At 57.5% G+C, this 20788-nt stretch overlaps 2 long non-coding RNA genes across 2 annotated transcripts; both read right to left on the bottom strand.

The window, feature by feature from the left end:
• Positions 1-1071: 1071 nt before the first annotated feature.
• LOC117804575 lies at positions 1072-10590 on the bottom strand. Its single transcript, XR_004629077.1, has 3 exons — positions 8895-10590; positions 3282-3472; positions 1072-1381 (listed from the first exon to the last, which is right to left on the bottom strand). It is a non-coding gene; the product is annotated as an uncharacterized LOC117804575 (long non-coding RNA).
• Positions 10591-10734: 144 nt separating this feature from the next.
• Positions 10735-15352, bottom strand: LOC117804574. Its single transcript, XR_004629076.1, has 4 exons — positions 15095-15352; positions 12790-13163; positions 11218-11300; positions 10735-10938 (listed from the first exon to the last, which is right to left on the bottom strand). It is a non-coding gene; the product is annotated as an uncharacterized LOC117804574 (long non-coding RNA).
• Positions 15353-20788: the final 5436 nt, after the last annotated feature.

The following is a 20788-nucleotide window of genomic DNA, read 5'->3' on the forward strand; positions in this document are numbered from 1 at the left end:
GGAGAAAGGCTCCTGACACAATGAAGAGTGAAGAGCCTCAGAGAAGGGTGTGCACATGGTCCAGGGCTGTGGCCAGAGGGCCCAGAGTGGCACCTGTATGTGGGAGACGCCTGATCGTGTCTGCTGAATGACTCTGCCCTGCACGCCGACCCCCTTCCCACCGCCTCCAGCCCCATCTCTCACGCTGGGCCAGCCTGCCCGTTTCCTCTCAGCCCTGTCCCTGGAAATGCAGGCTGCGTGGGCATGTGGACCTCAGCGGGGGCTCCGCACAGCCCCGAGCGCAGGGGCCAGCGTGCGTGGATGGCAGGGTGATGGCGGATGGTGACGGTTGGGGTGCTTTTATCGTTCTCCTTGTTTGCTGGGTCATTTGTAATGTGGGTCATTTTCTTCAAAATGTGAAGTGTTTATTTTTCTGTTTGAAACCGGACAAAATGGCCCTGAAGACGCTGTGCCCCACGCCCACAGGCCCTGAAGAGGGGCTGAGCTGACTCCCCCCCAGCACACTGGCCACATGGTGCAGTCATGCACCCCCGGCCCAAGCATCCATCCCCTGCAACGTGGGCTGTCCTCTCCTGGTCCCGAGCTGGCGGCATCCAAGCCTAGAACTAGCAGGCCACGGGGACCGAGGCTGGACACGGGGCTGCAGAGCCCCCGTGGTGAGTCATTGTTTCCCACTCCCAGTGCTGCGCGGTGGGCTCTCATTTCTGTGGTACTCACTAGATGGAGTCTTCTTGCCCAGGTCACGTCTGCTCAAACCCTGGGTGCCCGCCACAATGAGCCTGATGTGTCTGCACACTGCATCCACAGCCTGGACGTGGCACCTCCCACACAGAAATCAGTTTAGCCCCGGCCTCATCCCGGGGAGGGAACGGCAGCCCCGTTATTGCAACAGGGTGAGTTCGTGACTCAGAGGGGTAAAGGGACCGAAGGAGGTCCTGCTGAGCAGGACCTGGAACCCGGGCTTCGTGGCCATGTCCCCCTCAGCACCTCATCTAGCAGACCTGTGCTTGGAGGTGGCCACCTGGTGCCACGGGCTGTGTCCCTGCCTCCGGCTCACACCCGCATCCTCCTCTTTCGTCCCCTCTCCCACCCCACCCCACAGGAGCCCCGAGATGCTGGACACCCCAAGGCTGTGTCCTGGCAGGTGTCTCACCTGGTGAGGCCACAGTTCTTACCTCCTTCCCGCCTGCCCATGAGAGTGCCTCCCCAGGCCAGACACAGAGAGGGTCAGCCCCCCGCGGGACATCCTCACTCACTCACTCAGCAGTGATTTGCGAGCTGACCTTGGGGTTCAGGCAGGGTGCTGGGCTGCTGCCTGGAGCTCGGAGACTCGGGAGAGGCGGTCATCGCAGACACAAAAACGGGCCGTGCTTCCCACGTGCTACAGAGCAGAGGAGAGTGTGACATTCCCACCAGGAGCTCACTGGCGGGCTGGGACAGGGGAGTCTGGGTGCGAAGGTCCCAGTGCTGCCGGTCCACTCGAGACACTGCCAGTGGGAAAACCCATCAGTCCGGGACACCCAGCCCATAGGCCATTCCGAAAGCGTATCTGGTTACAGCACCAGAGCTCAGTCTGCGGCTGTGCCAAGGGCGGAAAAAAGAGGGCATTTCAGAAAAAATGTGCAGTGTTCTGTGGAAAAATCATGTTGATGGGAGCTGAGTGGGTAGAGGACAGAGAAGAGCATGTGTGTGTGTGGGTATGTGTGTGTACATCTGTGTATACATGTGGGCGTGTGTGCATGCATGTGGGTGTGCGCCGAGTGTGATCTCGTGTGTGTATACATGTGGGCGTGTGTGCATGTGTGAGTGTGCGTGTTTGTGCGTGCATGTGTATATGGTATGAGCGTGACTGTGTGTGTACAAGTGCCTGTGTGTGCCCTGAGCTCTTGGCCCTTGGTTCCTTTTCCGTGAAGCCCTCCGCATGTTTCCTGCTGTGGCCTGGTCACTTGCAGGCGCTGAGCTGGGACAGGTGTGTGCCTGCTGTGGAACAGGGGGCAGGACTGACAGCCCAGCCTCTGCTGCACCGTCTGGGCCATCCCCAGTTGTCCCCACTTGTCCCTTCCTGGTGCCTCAGGTGCCCGGACTCCGCTGATTCAGAGCCCACCCTGCCCCTGCCCCCACTGCGCTCCCCACGGCTTCCTCAGGCTCCTGTCCCCAGTGATCTTCAGATTTCCTTAAATATTTTAAAAATCACATTGGATGGCACCCTGGAAAGTAGGACTTTGCTCCTGACTTCCAGTGCCGGCCGAATTCTGGTTGAATGTCTGCTGTTCCTCAACACACATTTCCCCAAGGTTTGAACCGGAGACACATTCTTTACCGTTATCCTAAAATCTTGTACCGCGTATGGCAGTTCAAGGGAGGGTTTAGATAAAGGGGTCCTTTTTGATGGAAGGAAGGGGATGGGGTCAGGGACACGCAGGAGATTCCCCAGGGGAGGGCGCAGTGGCCGCCGTCTTGGGAGCAGATGAGCGCACAGGGCACAGCGTGGCACCAGCTCTCCGAAGGCTGCCGGCTGCTGCCCTGAGCAGGCTTTCTCTCCAGGGCCTGCTGGCGCAACACCCCGTCTCCGTGGGGCGCGTACCCGTGAAACCACAGCCAGAGACTTTGCCCAGGTGTGTGTGCTGAGGGTTCTAAACCTCTTCCCCTCTTGGGAGGCCTGACTGTCTGCACAATGGCTGTGGGCTGACCTGGTCCGCCAGCGAGACCCGTTCTGCCTCTAACCCCAACCTCTTTTGGAAATTGGGTCTTCGCAGGTGTGGTCAAGGTAAGATGGGGCCATTAGGGTGGGATCCTTTAAGGGGAGAGGCCGCGGAAGCTGTAGGGGGACACCAGGAGCCACTCTTCCCTGGGAACCACGCACAATCACCAGCCCTGCCCACACCTTAATTGCGGACTTCCTGCCTCCAGGTGGGGGGCAGATCTCTAGGTGTGGGCCACCGGGTCTGGGGCCCGTTGTGGCGCACCAGAACGCTCCTGTGATGGTCCCTGGGGAAAGGACACAGGCGCTGAGACGGCTGGCGCCTCCACCCAGGCCCACGTGCCTGCTGCACGCCCTCCACGGAGGGACAGTCACCACGCATGGCACAGACCCACCCGTCTGCCCTCGTCCTGTTTGCCCATCCCTCTTCGGACTCTTCGGTCAAGCACACCCTTATATCCATCCCCACTCACTCCACCGTCAAGTCCAGAGGCGTGGATTTCAAAGCAAAGGACATTTGGAGAATAATTACACCACAGGGTCGCGAGTTGAAATTCCAGCCCTGGGAAGGAATTCTCACCTGCCCTGGAACGCTCTGCACCCCCTCCTCTTTGGAGACGCCACACTTTGCAGGTGCTGCTCAGATGATGGTGAAGATCTTGTCAAGGGTGTTTCTGGAAGCTGCTGCCCGTGTGGGGTCTCTAACGGCAGGCGTCCCGTTCACGCCCAGCGTGGGACAGTGCCGAGCGCCAGGCAGGGCTGTGTGCACATCTGTGGGAGGGGATCCGTGGCCTCAGAGCTGGCCCACGCTGACTGCCTCCACCCCTGTTGGGTGCTGCCTCGCTCCCCTGGCCCAGGTGGCCCTCCCAGGGCACAGCATCCCTCTCTCGTTCCTGCCCTGACTCCATGTCGGCATCTCTGAGGGGCCCTAGGCCCTCCCTCCCTCAATGCCCACACGGATTGAAGCGGGTTGTGTCCCAAGGTGGCCGTAACAGAGGACCACTAGCTGGGGGCTTGCAGCCGCGGAAGTGTCTTCTTTCGCAGCTTTGGAGGCCGAGTCCAAAATCAAAGTGTCGGCAGGGTTGGCTCCTTCAGGGTCTCCGGCTGGCGGCCGCATCGTCATGTGGCAGAACGCGCATGCGAGCCATCTGGGACTCCACCACGTGTCTTTGGGCCTCGTCTCCCCGTCTGTAAACGGAGGTCCCAGTGCCTGCACCCTGGAATTGAGCAGGACCGCTGAGACGGGGCCTCTTATGTCAGTCGGGGCAGTTGGTGGCATATCTTGGAAGCTGACCCTGAACTTTCTAAACTTGCAACTTCTGTTTTTTGTAACACATTCTCCCTCTAAAATATTTGAAAAGCACAGAAAAGCAGATAAAGAGGCACAAAGATGCCCAAGGACAGCCGTTATTCATGCTTTGTTTACTTGCAGCATTTTTCCCCTATGAAATGTTTCAGGAGCTGGGATTGATCCGGAACACGGTTTTCATGCTGCCCTCGGGAGGCCTGCTGGGTCAGACACCACACACGGCTCTTGTTTTTAGGGACGACACAAAGGCTTGGAGCTGGTCCTGGTGTGCTGGGGCCACGGAGCCATGTTCGCATCTGAGGACAGGCTGGCACAGTCCACTCGACGACGCCCGTCCTCGTCCCGGCTGGAGCTGCGCCGTGCGCAGCACGCGCCGGCATCTCACCAGTCATGCTTTAGGAGGGTTCCGTCTTTCCAAGACCTCAAACACAGGCGGATTTCTTTACATCTCACGGAAACAGATCAACCAACTGAAGGAAAACTGAAAAGTCAAAACCAGAATGAAGAGATTAAATCGTAAACGTTTTCACCAATTTTCCAGTGTCTTTCCTCAAGAAGAAAGAGCTGAGAGACCGTGCGGAGGGCCCGGACGGAACAGTGTTGGTACGCGGCGTCCCCCGCCGGACTGGGACCGCCATCCTGTCAGAGGCTCAGGAGCGCGGGGCAAAGCCGAGGAAGCAGGAAGTGGCTTAGGCAGCGCGTCCTGTCCCCATGATGACCCAGGAGGTGTGGCAGCCGAGGAAGCAGGAAGTGGCTTAGGCAGCGCGTCCTGTCCCCATGATGACCCAGGAGGTGTGGCAGCAGAGGAAGCAGGAAGTGGCTTAGGCAGCGCGTCCTGTCCCCATGATGACCCAGGAGGTGTGGCAGCAGAGGAAGCAGGAAGTGGCTTAGGCAGCGCGTCCTGTCCCCATGATGACCCAGGAGGTGTGGCAGCAGAGGAAGCAGGAAGTGGCTTAGGCAGCGCGTCCTGTCCCCATGATGACCCAGGAGGTGTGGCAGCAGAGGAAGCAGGAAGTGGCTTAGGCAGCGCGTCCTGTCCCCATGATGACCCAGGAGGTGTGGCAGCAGAGGAAGCAGGAAGTGGCTTAGGCAGCGCGTCCTGTCCCCATGATGACCCAGGAGGTGTGGCAGCAGAGGAAGCAGGAAGTGGCTTAGGCAGCGCGTCCTGTCCCCATGATGACCCAGGAGGTGTGGCAGCAGAGGAAGCAGGAAGTGGCTTAGGCAGCGCGTCCTGTCCCCATGATGACCCAGGAGGTGTGGCAGCAGAGGAAGCAGGAAGTGGCTTAGGCAGCGCGTCCTGTCCCCATGATGACCCAGGAGGTGTGGCAGCAGAGGAAGCAGGAAGTGGCTTAGGCAGCGCGTCCTGTCCCCATGATGACCCAGGAGGCGTGGCAGCCGAGGAAGCAGGAAGTGGCTTAGGCAGCGCGTCCTGTCCCCATGATGACCCAGGAGGCGTGGCAGCCGGTGGTCATTGCGTGAAGCGGCTCCTCCGGATAGGCCGGGGCCGGCGCGGGGCTGGCAGGAATTTTCTGCACCTACGGCAGGGCCCCTGGTGACACAGAGTCTGTGCTCGAGAGCGTGAGTGTGTGTGTGCAGCTGCATGCATGCGTGTCTGTATGTGTGACGACACACGTGTGACTGTGTGAGCCTGTACACACGTGTGGCTGCACGTGCACACACGTGAGCATGTGGGCTTGTGTGCAGCTATGCATATGTGTGCAGTGTGCACGTGGGGCTATATGCACATGTGTGAGTGTGTATAGCTGTGTGTGGGTGCGTGTGTACACGTGTGTGACTGTATATGTGACTGTGCATGACTCTGTGTGTGTGTGCACGCACACGTGTGCACGGTCATGATGCAAAGCGGTGGTCCCCGTCTCCCGGCCTCATCAGTGCACCCGCTTCCTGCAACAGTGGTGTCTGCATGCTTCCTCCAGCTCCTCCGTGGTGCCCAGTGGCCATCCATGCGCCATGCACCCCCGACCTGCTCTCCCCACAAGGTCCCGGGTCGGGAGGACAGGCGGTTGGCCCTTCCCTGGGAGCAAGCTCCACGTTGGAGAACCCAGGCCAGGCTGGCTGAGTCCGGGTTCTGCAGCAACAGGCACCCTTTGCCGGGGCCCCTGCCATTTCCCGTCCTGTTCTGTCCCCACCTGGGGGGCTCCTCACGTCAGTGCCTCCAAGCTCCCAGTGCTTTGAAGTTTCGCTGACGATGGAATTGAGGTCTTGGTTCAACTGGGACTCCAAGGACGAGAGGTCAGCAGCGCTGTATTCACGCTCCCAGCTGAGACCTGGAAGCAGCCGGGCAGGTGCATCCGAAGATGCCATCGGCTGCTGGCAGAGAAACCGCCGTGGTGGCTTGTGATGACCCTGAGAACACTCCTCAGCCACTGGGTCAGCCACGCGTGGCGAAGTTGCCCTGAATGCAGCGGATGTATCCTTGAGGAAAGGTCACCATGCTTTTTTTCTGGAGCCCCCAACCAGGTGACATTCGGAGGTGCTTCTCTGGGCTCCAGCACGTCACATACTTATGCCAACATGCCTCCTAGATGGCTGACAGCCAGGAGCAGGGTACACGTGGCTCGCGGACTGGCAGCAGAGCCGGGCAGTGTGGCCACTGAGGCTGGCTGGTGTGCAGCTGCCCTTGACCTCTGCTCACACCCCCTGGAACTTGCTCAGCCTCCCGCTGCCCCGACCTGCCCGCGTCCCCGCGGGAGGCTTCCAGGCCTGGGGACCATAGTGGCCGCCTAAGCTGCTTCACGACCAGTGAGCCACAGTGGGGACACCCTGAGCGCCTTGTTCTGGAAGTTTCCATGAGAGGGAAGGTGAGCACACAGGTGCCCAGACGTATGGCAGGCAGACTCCCTGGTAACACGCGATTTGAAAGTGTTTGGTGAAGGTTATAGAGAGCTTTCCCAGCCGGGCGTGGAGCTGAGCCCACGCCTGCACCTGGGACAGGCCCTCCTCCACCCCCCCCAGGGGAAAACAGGCCTGGGAGGTGGCCCCTGGTGTGATGTCCGGCATGCTCCGGAGGCAAACCACCTCGGGGGAACGATTCTGCACCGTCCGTGGTGGGGACTGGCCCCGACGGGATGCGGGATGCGGGAAGCCAGCCAGGCCTGCACGCTCATCCACGTGGCGAGGGGTGCAGGCCGTGGTTCCCAGCCTGTTCTCTTGCTGCCTCCCCAACCCCAGAACCATGAGAACCCTCGGCAGTTTTGAGCCTCGGCTTGGGGGTTTGGCGCATTTGTGAGTGGGTTTCCCACTTGTGGTTTCCATGGGAACTGGTGCTATGTAAGTGCTTTTCTGAAATATGAAATTATCTTCTTCCTGTCCGAGCGAGCTCACTGGCATTGGTGGGGCTGTGCACTTCTGAACCCACGTGGTCAGTGACAGACTCACAAGGCAGCACACGGCTCCCGAGTTCACTACCCAGCGTGCAGATCCGCCTCCCCCCAAGAGCACCAGGGATCTGAGAACAGGCGGCTTGAAACATTCACATGGGCTGGGATTCAACGTCCATGGAAGCCAAGGGGTGGCGTGACTCCAGGGCAGGGAGGCGCCTGCTCCAAGGGCACATGGAGCCCAGCCAGGGAAGGACACGGCTCAGGTCACGACCCAGGGAGCTGGAGGGAGCAGCCGGTCAGCCTGTGGGGACTGGCCTTCCTGTGTGGGGTCGGGCAGCCTCCAAGGGCCCCCGAGTCTGCCCGTCTGGGGAGGTCGCTAAAAGCGTGCTGTGCACATGGGAGGACAGCAGGATGGTCTGGACGGAGTGCATGCCAGCTCAGCGGGACTCCAGAGCAGGGTATAAAACAGGAACTCGGTCAGCGGCTGTTGTGCTTTTCCGCTGGGCTCTCCTGGGCTGCCCTCCCTGCTCCCCGGCACTCCCACGTGTCCCTGGACGAGAGGCTGCCTGTGCTCAGGGCTCTGCCGAAGGACAGAGACCTCAGCCAGGGTCTCAGGCCCCCTCACGCGGCCCGATGCACCGAGCACGTGTGTGACATCCTGTAGCTCCGTCCTATAGCTCCCGGGGACCGTTGGCACAGGTGCCTCCCTCACGAATGACACAGCTGGCCCCACCCCTTCCTGTCCCTGTGCCCCTTCCAGCCTGTGGCCTCGGGGGCTGAGCCCCCATGTCCTTCGTTTCTAATAGCTCGTGTCTTTGGGTTTGTCTCCTGTCAGGAGTGGCCCCATTTCCACCTGTGAGCTGCCCCGTCCGCACACACCCAAGCCTGGCCTGCACTTGGGGTCTGTGCACCCTGAGGTCCCTCGTCCTCTCCCCAGGGGTAGAGTCTGTCTGCCCCCGACCAGACCGGGGAGCTGGATTTAAAGCCAGGGCCATGGGACCCCCTCCCCAGCTCTCCTTCAGCCATCCCGGGGGGCAGGGGGGCGCTCGCTAGAGGGAGACTGGACCCCTCTGGGATACCCGTCCCTGCCACAGATGTGAGTGTAGAAAGACACCAAACTGCTGTTCCCCATTAGGATGCGTTAGGGTGTGGGCTGTGGAGCAAACTGCCGTCCCTCTCCTGTGTTCCCTTAATTGATTTTCCTTTTTAGACTTTCAGTTTCCAAGTAAGTGAGCAGAAAGTCCAGAGAGTTCCCACATGCCGTCTTGGTCCTCTCCACACACTCCCCACACCCCTTCCCCTTAGTAACACCTGGCGTCACACCCGTTGATGAGCCGATCGGGACGGATTACCGCTGACCACTGACCACGGCGTGGCTCTGGGTGGCTGGTGGTGGTTCAGACAAGTGTGTAAGTACACACATCCATCCTGGTGGCGTCACAGGACGTAGGACCCCGGGCTCCACCCATCCCTCCCGCCCCCCAGGCAGCCCCTGAGCCCTCTCCCGCCTGCGGAGTCCCGACTGGCTCCTCCTGCTTACCCGTAGCATTTTCCATTTCCTGCTTATCTTTCGTGACTCGAGGGCTCGTTTCTGCTTCGTGCAAATACTGTTCCATTGTGTGGATGGACCACGGTGTTTATCCATGCACCTGCTGGAGGGCATCTTGGCTGCTTCGGGGTTTTGGCAGTGGTGAAGAAACCCATTGCTCTGATTTTCCCCTGACTGGTTCTCTGCAGCCCACCCCAGACTGGGGGCTCCCAGGAGAGGGGTTTCGGCACATCCGTGTCCACGTGCCCAAGGCTGGACGGCAGGGGATGAGAGAGAGGGCAGAGTCTGACGTGCGGAGGGCCGGAGAGGAGGCCCTGATGTCCTGGCGCTCCCGGAGGACGGCCAGAGGAGGGCTCCTGAAGGGAGGGGCAGACCCTGAAGAGACGCCCTCTCAGGCCGCTGCTGAAGCCCCTCTCAGCTCAGTGCCTCCCTCCTGATCTCGGGGTTGGGGGCTGGGGTTTGCAAACCCCCACTTCATTTAGACTTTAAAATGTCCAGACCCGAGAGCGGCCAGGACCCAAAGCTGCAAAGTAAAGCTGATATTTTGTTACTTTCTCTGAAGACGGCTTAGATCCCCATGCTCTCTAGCAGTGGGGTCAGAGCCAGGGGCAGGAGCGCGACCGTGGCCAGAGCCCCCGAAGCCCATTGTCCTTACTGAGAAAAGCACGCGGCTCTGTTTTGTACCAGAAGCGCCACGTCCAGTGGCCACTTGCTGGTCTGCAGCCCTGGCCACCGCTCCCTGCCACCGCCGTCCCCTCCGCGGGCGCCAGGGCGCAGGTCCAGCCTCATCTGGTAAGTCACCTCTCCTCGCTGACCTTCGTTGATTCAGGGTCTTAGTTGATTCAGGGCTTCATCCTGCGGGTTGGCTGGGATTGATCGGCCGTGGCTGCATGGAGTGCCGTGTCCACGCACGTGGTGGACTAGACACACCCGCCCGGCACGGGCCGGGGCCGTGGTCACGCTCACAGCCCCGCAGGGCACACCGCGCTCCCGGGGCTCTTCCGCAGGTCCTCCTGGTTGTCGCTTGTTTTACAGTCCACAACTGTGAGTGGGCTGAGCAGGCCAGGAAACAAATAAAAAGTGGTTACATTTTGTCCTCTTATGTGGTTAAAGAAAATGAGGAAGATTCTTCACGATTGTGTCTTGGATAGCAGGCGTCCAGGGCACCGCAAGATGCCCTTATCTGCCGCTCCGCCTTCAGATAAGGCTTGGAATGTGCTGTCTGACTCCGGCTGGGGCTGCTTGCACGTTCCCACGCGTTCTCGCAGGCCCTACAGGCTCAGAGCATGGCCACTTCCTGCCATCCATGCTCGAAGTTGCCCAGCGTGTGGGTGTTAGGGCGCCTGGCGGGGAGCAGGCGGGCCAGAGGGCCGGGCCAGAGGGGCGCCTGCTCAGGGAGCATCGCCTTCTGCCCCCTCCTCCTGAGCCACCTGCTCCCCGTGCAGGGTGCACACGGAGCCCAGGGACGCTGCTGCCCTTGACGGCGTCAGGGACATGCCCGTCGGCTGAGGGGCGGCAGGAGGGTGTGGGGAAGGAGTAAGCTGTCCCCAGCCATCACCGGTCCTGCCATGTGGAAATGGCTCAGTGGAGGGACACTGGGGCAGATTCGAGGACTTCCTCCAGTGTTTGTGTCATGATGGGGGGAGACGGGGCTGGGCAGGAATGAGAGCCGGCAAGCGAGAGCGGCTGATCTCGGGGTTGGGGGCTGGGGTTTGCAAACCCCCGTGTGGGGATCGGCCGGCTTTTCCTGCGCGCATCAGCCATCCGCTCGGCCTGGACAGCCATTCTGCACCCACCGTGTGCCCGGACCAAACACAGCCGGACCTTGGGGTCCATGGGGTTGGAGCTGCATCGACCAGCAAGTGCAAAGAAAAGCCGCATTTCTTCTGGAGCTGAGACGGACGTGCGTGTGAAACACTGGGCAGCACGGGGGGCCTCGCTCGGCGACAGGAGGGTGAACCCCTCCTGACGGGCCGGGCGCATCGTCCCACTGTTGTGTGCGGCCCTGAGGCCTCCTCTCGCTGGCGTCAGGCTGCTGGAAAGAGAAGGGCTGTGCTGGTGCGGAAAGCCCCCATGAGGCCTGGCCTCGCCCCTCCCCCGCTCGCACCAGGGACCCCCACCCTGTGCAGGGCACGGCCGCCCACCTCCGCTGGTGGCACGGGCTGAGACTCCACAGCCTCCTGCTCTGGGTCCGTCCGGGGGCTGAACCCGGTCCCCTCGCAGACACCGCCGGCACCAGCGTCCCCATGGCTGGAACAGCTGCTCACACGTCCCACACAAGCCCTCCTCATGCATGTGTCCCACACCCACTCACAGGCACATCTGCTCACATGCACGTCTGCTCGCCACATGTCAGCTCGCACGCCCCACTGGTGGGCCTTCGTCATGGGGCCGTGGCTGCAGGAGAAACGTATTTATTAGGAACCGGGGAGGCTCAGGGGAGGCGACCGTGTGTCCCCCTGCTTGCGGCTGTGTGTCTTTTGTTCTGGGTGAGCTCGGGGCATCTCCAGGCCCAGGTGAGGACCAGAGACAAGGCCCAGAAGATGGGCATGCGTTATGATGGTTGTTTCTCTCCTACATGGGACAAACACCTATGTGGAGAGGCCGCACCAGGTTACCGGCGTCCTCCTAATCTCGTGGCCAATGTCCCACCCCTGCCCTGACGTGATACTGCACGGGCTCTCTGCCATGCAGACCTGGAACGAGGCCATTCCTGGGAGGAGGTGACAGGGAGCACAGGCTGAGTGCACGAGCGACAGAGCAGGGCCCAGTCCTCCCCCCTCTGCCCACCGGGAGCTGGGGAAGGGACCCGAGTCCCGGGGCTGCAGCCTGCACCCTCCTCACTGAAGAAGGCTGAGGGGTATGCACGGGTCGAGAGCAGACCCACGGAGGCGCTGCAGGGGAACAGGCTGGAGAAGAGGTGGAGGGCACTCTGTGTCCTAGGAATGCCTGGTTGTGGGAGGTGCTGTTCCCTGGGTGCAGCCATCCTGGGGGTTTGACACCGGGGACTGTGCCCAGGGAAGCCCGTTTCTGGGACTCCCACACTTCGGATGGAGAGCGCAGGCCTCCTGAAGCCAGGCTGGACATGGAGCCGGGGGCCTCTCCCCAGAAGCCCCCGAGAGCACGCAGACTCGGAGCCGTCCTGTCCTGAGGACCTGTTTTCAGGAGTGACCTCCACGAGCCTGAACCCCTGCAGCACGGAGCCTAGAGCAGCAGGCGGGGCCCTGGGGCTCTGCTCTCGGTTCCTCCCCCCACGGAAGCGATGCGCCCGGAGACCTGTGGTGGCCCTCTGGGAGCATCCCCATGTGCCCCGGGAGCCTCGACCGTCTGCACTGCAGGCCGAGAGTGGTGAAATCAGCCTCTCTCTTGGTGCCCCAGCTGGACTGTGGAGAAGACAGGAGGCCAGGCCTGCTCCCCAGCACCTGACGGTCCACCCCTCCCACTTCCTGGCCACAGGGCTGCTGTGGCAAAGCCAGGACGCGGGGTGTGGAGGCCCCCCAGGCCTGGCCCTCCCTTTCCCGCTTCTGGTCGGGCCCTCCCTTAGCACCCGCATGCACTTGGGGTAATGGCCCATCTGCCCCAGAGAGACCCCACTAGAGATTCAGGCAGACGTTTCCAGAGCTGCGCCGGATGCAGGACCTACCGGCTGGGGCCAAGCCCTGGGAATGCCTGCTCCATTTCCAAGGGGCCTGGGGAGCATGACCGTGGGCAGTGAGCACGTTCCTAGAGCCGTTTGCTTTGGGGCGAGGGTCCCAGAATACCACCCCCTGGACAACTGCCTTGTCCAGCTCCCGGGGCTCCTGGGGTCCCTGGTCCTTTTCCCTGTGTGCATCTGGCCAACTCCCCTCTTCTACTAAGGACACCAGTCATTGGATTTAGAACCCACCGCATTCGGTATGCCCTCGTCTGAGTCACATCTGCAAAGATGCTGCTTCCAAACAAGGCCACCTCTACAGGCTCTAGGGGTTGGGACTTGAACGTGTCTTTTGAGGGACACGATTCAGCTCATAACAGTCCCCAAACACCAACAGGGCTGAGGCTGAAAAGGCTCGCCCTCCATTGAAGAACTTCGTCCGTGCCCATCTGTCTTGCGAGGGCCACACATGAGTGCCACCAGCATCTGGTTCGCGGTCCGCCAAGGCCGCCTAAGCCACCATTCCCCTGGGCTGGAGCAAGGCTGGGTGGGGGCCTGTCAGCCACGCCCAGTAGGGGACTGACTGCCCGTTCGTCAGTGTGGTGAGGGCAGGGAAGGCCTGTGACCTGCGCACAGAGAAGGAAGGACAATGTATTAGTCAGTTCAGGCTGTGTAACAAGGCACCACAGACCCGGAACTTAAACCACAGATATTTATTCTCTCCCAGTCCCAGAAGCTGGGAGTCTGAGGCCAAGGTGTGGACAGGGCTGGTCCCTCCTCAGGCCTGTCTCCTTGGCTTGCAGAGGGCCACCTTCTCCCCGTGTCCTCACATGGCCGTCCTTCTGTATGCGTCTGTGTCCTGATCTCCTTTAAGGGGACACCTCCTGCAATACTGGCTCAGGGATCACCCTAATGACTTCATTTCAACTCAATTACCTCTTTAAATACCTTATCTTCAAATGTGGTCATTCGGAGGTACTAGAAATTAGCACTTCAACATACACATTTTTGGTGGACGTGGCTCAGCTCCTAACAGGTGGACCCGAAGTTCCAGCATGACCAATGGCTCCTTTCCCAGGCCAGGGTCCCCAACAGCACAGTGAGGGTCAGACCTCACCAGAAAAGGTCCACCCGGTTTCCCCAACCAGGATGCCCGCCATTGCCTGAAAGCAGGAGGAGTCTCCGACACACGGGGTTTGGCAGCTCGTCTTCAAAAACCCAGGGTGTTTACACATTCTTGTAATGAAGGAAAAAACCCAACAAGCAAAAACCCAGAGCAATTATTCACTCTTGCTTTCTTAAGCTGCAGAGGAGCTGGTTGGGAAATCATGACTCAAGTGAAATCCTTTATGGAATGAACAAAAACAAAAGGAACAAAGGCCATTTGACTTGCTCACTGAGCCCCCCCCCAGCCCCCCGTAGGGAGACGCTGACTGGGGCTGGGAATGTTTACCATCCTTGCCGCCCCCAGCTCACTGCCCTGTCCTGGCCCTGGCTGTCTGCATTCCCCTGTATCCTCTATCCAGATGCTTAAGTCACTGCTTATAATGGCACAAAATGTCAGAAGGTGGCTCTCAGAGTCTGGAAAAACAGTGAGTGTCCTTGGCCGGCAGCTGACTCATTGGCTCCACACAGAAGCTCCATCCCAGGGTACCCACCTGAGGCAGTTTGTGTCGTGCCATAGACACTGGTGCTGAGTACGTCTGTTCACAGCCTGAGAATGCTCATCTGTGATCCTATCCTGCTGAGCTGTCCTTCACCCACACAGAAAGAGTCTGGGCCCTGTCTGCAAGTAGCTTCTGACTTCGTTTGGGATACAAGACATATATAACCCCTTCTGGAAGTTTCCTTCAGTCCCTCCAGGAAGTGTGAGTGCCCTTCAGTTGTGTTCACACTTGGCACTGGTCCCCTTCCCTGCAGCTGTTTGCTGATAGACCACCCAAGGACTGTATTTCTTAAGGAGAGAGAGACACATCTTATCCAACCTGTATTCTAGGAGAGCATAGGGAACAGAATATCTCATTCAACCCTGTGTTCCCAGTGAAGGTGTAGAGAGTGGCAAAGAGTAGCTGCCTTGTATGTGTCTTTGGTTGGATGGGTAGATGAGGGGATGGATGGACGAATGGATGAGTGGACAGGTTGATAGATGTGTGGGTGACTGAATGGATGGATGGATGGGTGGGTGGTCGAGTGGATGGATATATGGTTGTGAATGGGTGAGTAGATGGGTGAATGGATAAGTGGGTTGATGGATGTGTGGATGGATGGATAGATGGATGGATGGATGGATGGATGGATGGATGGATGGATGGATGAGTAGATGGGTGGATGAGTGGATGGATGGATGGTTGAGTGGGTGAACATAAAGCGGTCACCTAACTATGGCAACCAGGCCATGTTATGTGCCCAATGATGTGGATCACAAAGTCCATGATCTGGAAAAGCAGAGAAGCTGGCCATCCCCAGAAGACCTGGAATTTACTGCCAGTGACAAGAAGATATCCTCACCAACACATCACTGCCAAAGGGCAGACCATGAACCAATCCAACAACTTACCAGAAGACTAGATTTGCCATCCATTCACACGCATTTTGTCTCTGAGTGATGTCACTGGTTTCGTGGAGAGTCTCACTGCATGAGGGAGCCAAGGAAGAGCAGTGTGTTCTGAGGGGACTGTCATCCTTCCTGATGAGGATGTCCCTCTGGGATCATCAGAGGCTCACTGCAGCCTGAGGAATTTAGGGCAAACTCAAGCATGGACTTTGGGATGTAAGAATGAGTAAGTGGAGGGAAGACCGTGACTGGTCTCTGGCTGTGGAGGCAGGACCATTTCTCATGGCCCAGAAGAGTAAGGGAGAGGATGTGTCAGCGCCTGGCCTTTCCCACCCCGGACTGTGTCCTCCCACAGCCCCTGCTACCGTCCCCTCTGTGGGTCCTGGAGATGTGTCCTGAGGCTGGGAGGTCAGCTGCCCTGGGAAAAATCAAAGGCTTCCAAGAGTTCCCAGATGAGTCACCACATGACAGTCACCCTTCTCATCGTCCACAAGCCCAAATAAGTCATCCCCAGAGAGGGGAATTCTGGACCCCAAGCCCCACCCCCCTCCATGAGTCAAGCCTCCTGGCCTATTTTTAGGCCATTTCTCTAGATTGTCATGGCAGACAAGGCTTGTTTACCCTGGATCAGAGCTGCTCTGGGAATCATCCATCCAAGCATGGACTCCAAAACAAAGAGCCGCGAGGAAGGACAGAAGCCATGTGCCCCAGTGACAATGGCAGCCTGACCTGACCACAGAGGCTAGTGCTGGAACAGCCACATGTCACTTGGATGTCCTCCAGCAGCCAGAATGGTTGCTTTGGCTCACCCGACAAAAGCAGTTAGGAAGTGCCTGTCCAGGCACTGTGCAAACATTGCAGGACATGGAAGGGTCAGCGGGTGCTCCCAGAGCATCCACCCTGCAGTCATCAGCCCTGGCCCTGTGGCCCACAAGGGCCCATCTGTTTCTTGTCTGCCTCCCATGATGGACTGAGAGCAACCTTATTCCCATTGATAACCCCAGCTCTAACCCAGAAAAGATGCAGTGCAATCCGAATTCACTCACTCATTCCCTCATGCATTTCTTCATTCATTGCACACCTGTTGTCCACCTGCTATGCTGGGTGTGGGTTCCTTCCTCGGGATTTACCTTGGGAGACAAGCAGAAACAGGAGTGACAAGTATCATGATGGAGGAGGCACGCGGGGCTGGGGAGCAGGTAGTCATGGCAAGATCTGGGAGGAGAGCACCGGTGAAGGTGAGTGGACAGAACATCAGAGTCTGCCAGAGGGTTCATCAAAGCACAGATGGCTGGGCCTCAGCCCCCAAGCTTCTAAGTCACATTTTTAATGAGTTCCAAGTGATGCTGGTGCTAAGGGGCCAGAGCCTCACTTTGAGAGCCACTGTTATAGGGAGAGAGAGCAGCATGTTCAAAGGATAGAGGTGACAGTGTGAATGAGTGAGTGAGCAAGCGAATGAGTGTGTGAATGAGTGAGTGAAGGAATGAATTAGTAAGTGAGTGAAGGAATGAGTGAGTGAGTGAAGGAATGAATGAGTGAGTGAGTGAATAAATGAGTGAAGGAGTGAGTGAAGGAATGCATGAGTGAGTGAAGGAATGAATGAGTGAAAGAATGAATGAGTGAAGGAGTGAGTGAAGGAGTGAATGAGTGAAGGAATGAATGAGTGTGCTTGGTTTGCTTTTACCCTTATGTAGCTAGGTCTGCAAGGATCAGTCTCCTCTCTCGTATCCAGTGGATGTATCCAGTGGTCATCCACATGGGCCTCTAAGGCCAGCGACCATGGGAACCACACAGTTGGAAGGTCAGCCTGGACTGAGTCCTTCACCCCATAGCCAAGGCCAGCACCCTCCCAGGGCAAGAGTGGAGGTGTGCAAGCACATCTGTGACGCCCCTGAGGGGACACGCAGAGCCTCCTCCCTTGCCCTCCGTTAGCTGACTCTCACCCCTGCATGTTCAGCAAACAGGATTCCTGCCCATGTTCGTTGACCTGCAGGACCAGTGTCACGGAATGCTGTCACTAAGAGCAGGAGGGCTGTGTTGCTTCCCAGAAAAATCAGTGGCCCCTCAACCCAAGACAGAAACTGATGAAGGTGAGGAGCTGGGGAAGCCAATGGTTAGGGACCCCTCTCCTGCCCCAGGCAGGTCAACTGAAGGCAATCGCACATGGCCCGCAGAGCGGCTTATACTGTTGTCTACGTTAGTGAACTGTGACCACTGCAGTGGCTGAAGCACCTCCCCGGATGTGTTCTACAAGTTCCTCATTGAACCCTTCAACAAGATTGGAGATTAAGCCATGTAATAGCCTAGAATAATTGCTCATTTGGAAAACCCAAGGCAGGAGAATGCACCAGAACTTTTTTTTGAAATGTCCATGTTAAGGGCACTACCCACTTGTCTCACTGGAACAACAAAGCTCCCATCTGGCTAGTCGGCTGTCCTCAGTGTCAGACCCCAGGGGTTCGTTGGTCAGTGGGATGCATGAAAGGGAAATATAACTAACCACTTCTTGGGGACAAAGCAAGCGCTTTTCTCAGACAGTGAACTTTGCTGAGACATGGGAGAGGCATTGAAAAGACACTGTGGAAATTACCAAGAAAAGTTTCATGGGTGAATTGGGCCAGATCAGGGCAAATGTGGGAAAGTGGGTCAAGGACATCTGCATCTGATGACAGCTTTGAGTAGGCATTCTTGGAACTTGTGGCACCCTGAGGACTGCTCCAGCTTCAGGGTCACAATCCTCTTAAAATTCTGTCCAATTAATTCTATTTACATAAAATTTATAAAACTGGTTGTCCGCTGGGATAAGCAGGCAGGCTAATTGTGAACCAGCATGACAGAGAGGGTGTTGCTGGAATGTGGGGGTGAATTCAGTGTAGCAGAACTTGGGAGCTGGGAACCTTCGTGGTCATTTATCTTATGTTGTGCACAGGAAACAGGTGCCCAGAGGCACAGCTACCTGTGACCGCAAGACAGCAGGGCTGAGGCTGTGCCCTTCTCTGCGGAACTGTGTCTCAAGTTGGTTTCCTTCTGCTTCTGCCTCCATGGTCTCACCATCCACACCTGGTCCTTTTGCCCCCTGTGTCCCTCTCCCTGCCTGTGTCTGTCTCTCTCTCCCTCTCTCTCTATTAAGTCTTCAGTACATTGCAAATTAAAATTGTGTGCAGAGTGAGGTACAGGTTCACTTTCTTTCATCTAGATGTCCAGTTGTCCCAGTGCCATTTGTTGAAAAGACTCCTTTCTCCATTGGGTTGCCATGACACCTTTTGAAAATATCAATCAATTATATGCGTGTGTGTGTTATTTCTGGATTCTTTATTCTGTTTTTATTGAACCACTTGCCTACCCATACTCCCAACATGATGGCTTATTGATTACTATAGATTTGTGGTGAGACTTAAAGTCAGTGTAGTTCCTCCAAGTTGTTCTTTTGTAAGACCCTTTGGCTATTCTAGGTCCTTTGCATTTCCATATAACTATTAGGAACACCTTATCAATTTCCCCCCAAAAAAGTCATCCAGGATTTTGACTGGGCTGCTTTGAATCTGTAGATAAATTTGGGGGACGATTGACATCATGATGGCATTGCGCGTTGGAATTCATGAACATGGTATATCTCTCCATTTATTTAGGTTCTCTTTAATTTCTTTCAATAGTGTTTTGTAGTTTCAGTGCAGAATTCTGCATCAGCTCCTTGAGACATAGACACATAAGATATGGGCCCTGTTCTCAGGTTGTTAGGGACTGGTAGCGGAGAGAAGCCCCAAACTGGAACATCAGCCCCAAGCAATCCGAGACAAGTTGTCATTCACAGCTGAGTTGTGGGTGGCTCTTGCCAAAGTGCCGGGTGTCCATGTTGTCTCATTCATTCTTCAAATACTTACCAAGCAGCAACTGTGCGTCCAAACACTGAGAATATGGTGTGAAACCAGGTGCAGTCCCAAGGGGAAGGAATGCAGTAACGATGATAATTAAATACCACCTGATGACACTCCTTGTGCACCCAGCGTTGTCTGCATGCCTCCCTTGTGTTCTCCTGGTTATTGTCCACAGTGCCATAAAGAAGTGCTGTTTCTGTAACAGATAAGGTTGGGAGCGGTTAAATAATGGACAGAGTTCCTCAGCTGATCAGGAAAGGCATCCCAAACCACAGGGCTAGGCTGGGCATGGCTTTATGGAAACGGAGCATTGTGTAAGATGCCAGTGAAGGCTCTAGAGCCGCTTCCTTGAGTCCAGGATAAGAGACTGATGGCCCAGGAGTTTCCATCTCAGCGTGCACTCTCTGATCACCGTCCTCAGATGACACCAGGGCACTGGGGCCTTCCATGGAGCACAGGCAACTCCGAGAATGACTAGATATGCAGTCGCCCCAACCAGAGGTTATTTCCAGAGAACCTAGTACAGACCAGTGGGGATAGATGTTGGCAAATTTGTGGGGGGACACACAAGAGACAAAGATTGCGTGTGTGTTGGTGTATTCAGGAACAGATACCGGGTTTTACGTTTGGGGGAACATCATCAAGATCTGAATTATTAGGTCACAGAGGAAGGGGTTCAAGACCGGGACGTGGATGATGTTTAATTATTTTGTTCAAGGAAGGTTTCCTGGCAGGGGAGGGATGGCTTCCACGACAGCACAGCTCAGCAGGGCAGACCGCCGCCCCTCGCTGCCTGGGGGCTCCGGCCTTCATCACCATCAGTTTTCACGGCCAAGGCCCTGGAGCCATTGGCTGGAGGAGGCCCAGCCCAGAAGGGGTCCGAGTTCATTCGAGGTTCTGGGCTTGAAACTTCGGTCACGTGGAAGGGCAGACTTCCTCAGAAGTTTGGGGGATGCTAAGCACTGTAGCATTTGGCAGGAGCCCTCTGCTTGTCTTAGGAACTTGGAGTTGGAAGAGTTTGGGTTAACAGTGATGGCGGGGAGCGGAGATGCAGGCAGAGAGCACGCCCCGCGTCCAGGTTCCAGGAGCGCTTGCCCTCTGGGATGATGGAGCCTTTCCTTCGCCACCCAACTCAACTCATCCCTTCGAAGGACCAGAGAATGGCGTGCTTGTTTCTTCCTCTTTAGGCAAACTTAAAAAGAAAGAAAACATGCCCGCAGAGCAGAAGAAAGTCTTGGGAATGAAGCTGTTTGGTTCGGGCCTCGTGGCCGCCCGCAGGCTGACGCAGAGGGAATTCTGAGCCTCCGCGGGGGGGCCGCTGCAGAGGCGTGGGGCGCGGCGGGACACGGGGACCCCTGTCCGGTGTCTCGGTCCCCCTACCTCCCTGCCCCGCACCGGGCCCTCTCCCACCAGGAAGCGAGCCAGGGCAAGTAAACAGCCAGATTTCTCAGACGCTCCGTGAAACAAAACCGCCATTGTTTCTGTCCAAGCTGCTTTCAGGGAAAACAACACGTTTTTCCACTTTGGAGCCTTTATAGCTGCAGATATCCTGCGTGCTTTCCCCTCCACAGCCTGAGAGCTGTGGTCTTTTGTTCCTCTGCTGAGGAAATACTCTTGGAACTTGGAACAGCAGGGCTCTGGAGCCCTGGCCCCAAAACTGCCCCCAGGCCACAGCAGCTGGGGACCCTCCTGCCTCCAAAGAGCCCTGCTCCCCAGACCCCCAGGATGACCCCAGGCTCCTTGTTCCCTGTGACCCCCAGGATGACCCCAGGCTCCTTGTTCCCCAGACCCCCAGGATGACCCCAGGCTCCTTGTTCCCCAG

Source organism: Ailuropoda melanoleuca, chromosome 12, assembly GCF_002007445.2.
Source record: "Ailuropoda melanoleuca isolate Jingjing chromosome 12, ASM200744v2, whole genome shotgun sequence".
NCBI lineage: Eukaryota > Metazoa > Chordata > Mammalia > Carnivora > Ursidae > Ailuropoda > Ailuropoda melanoleuca.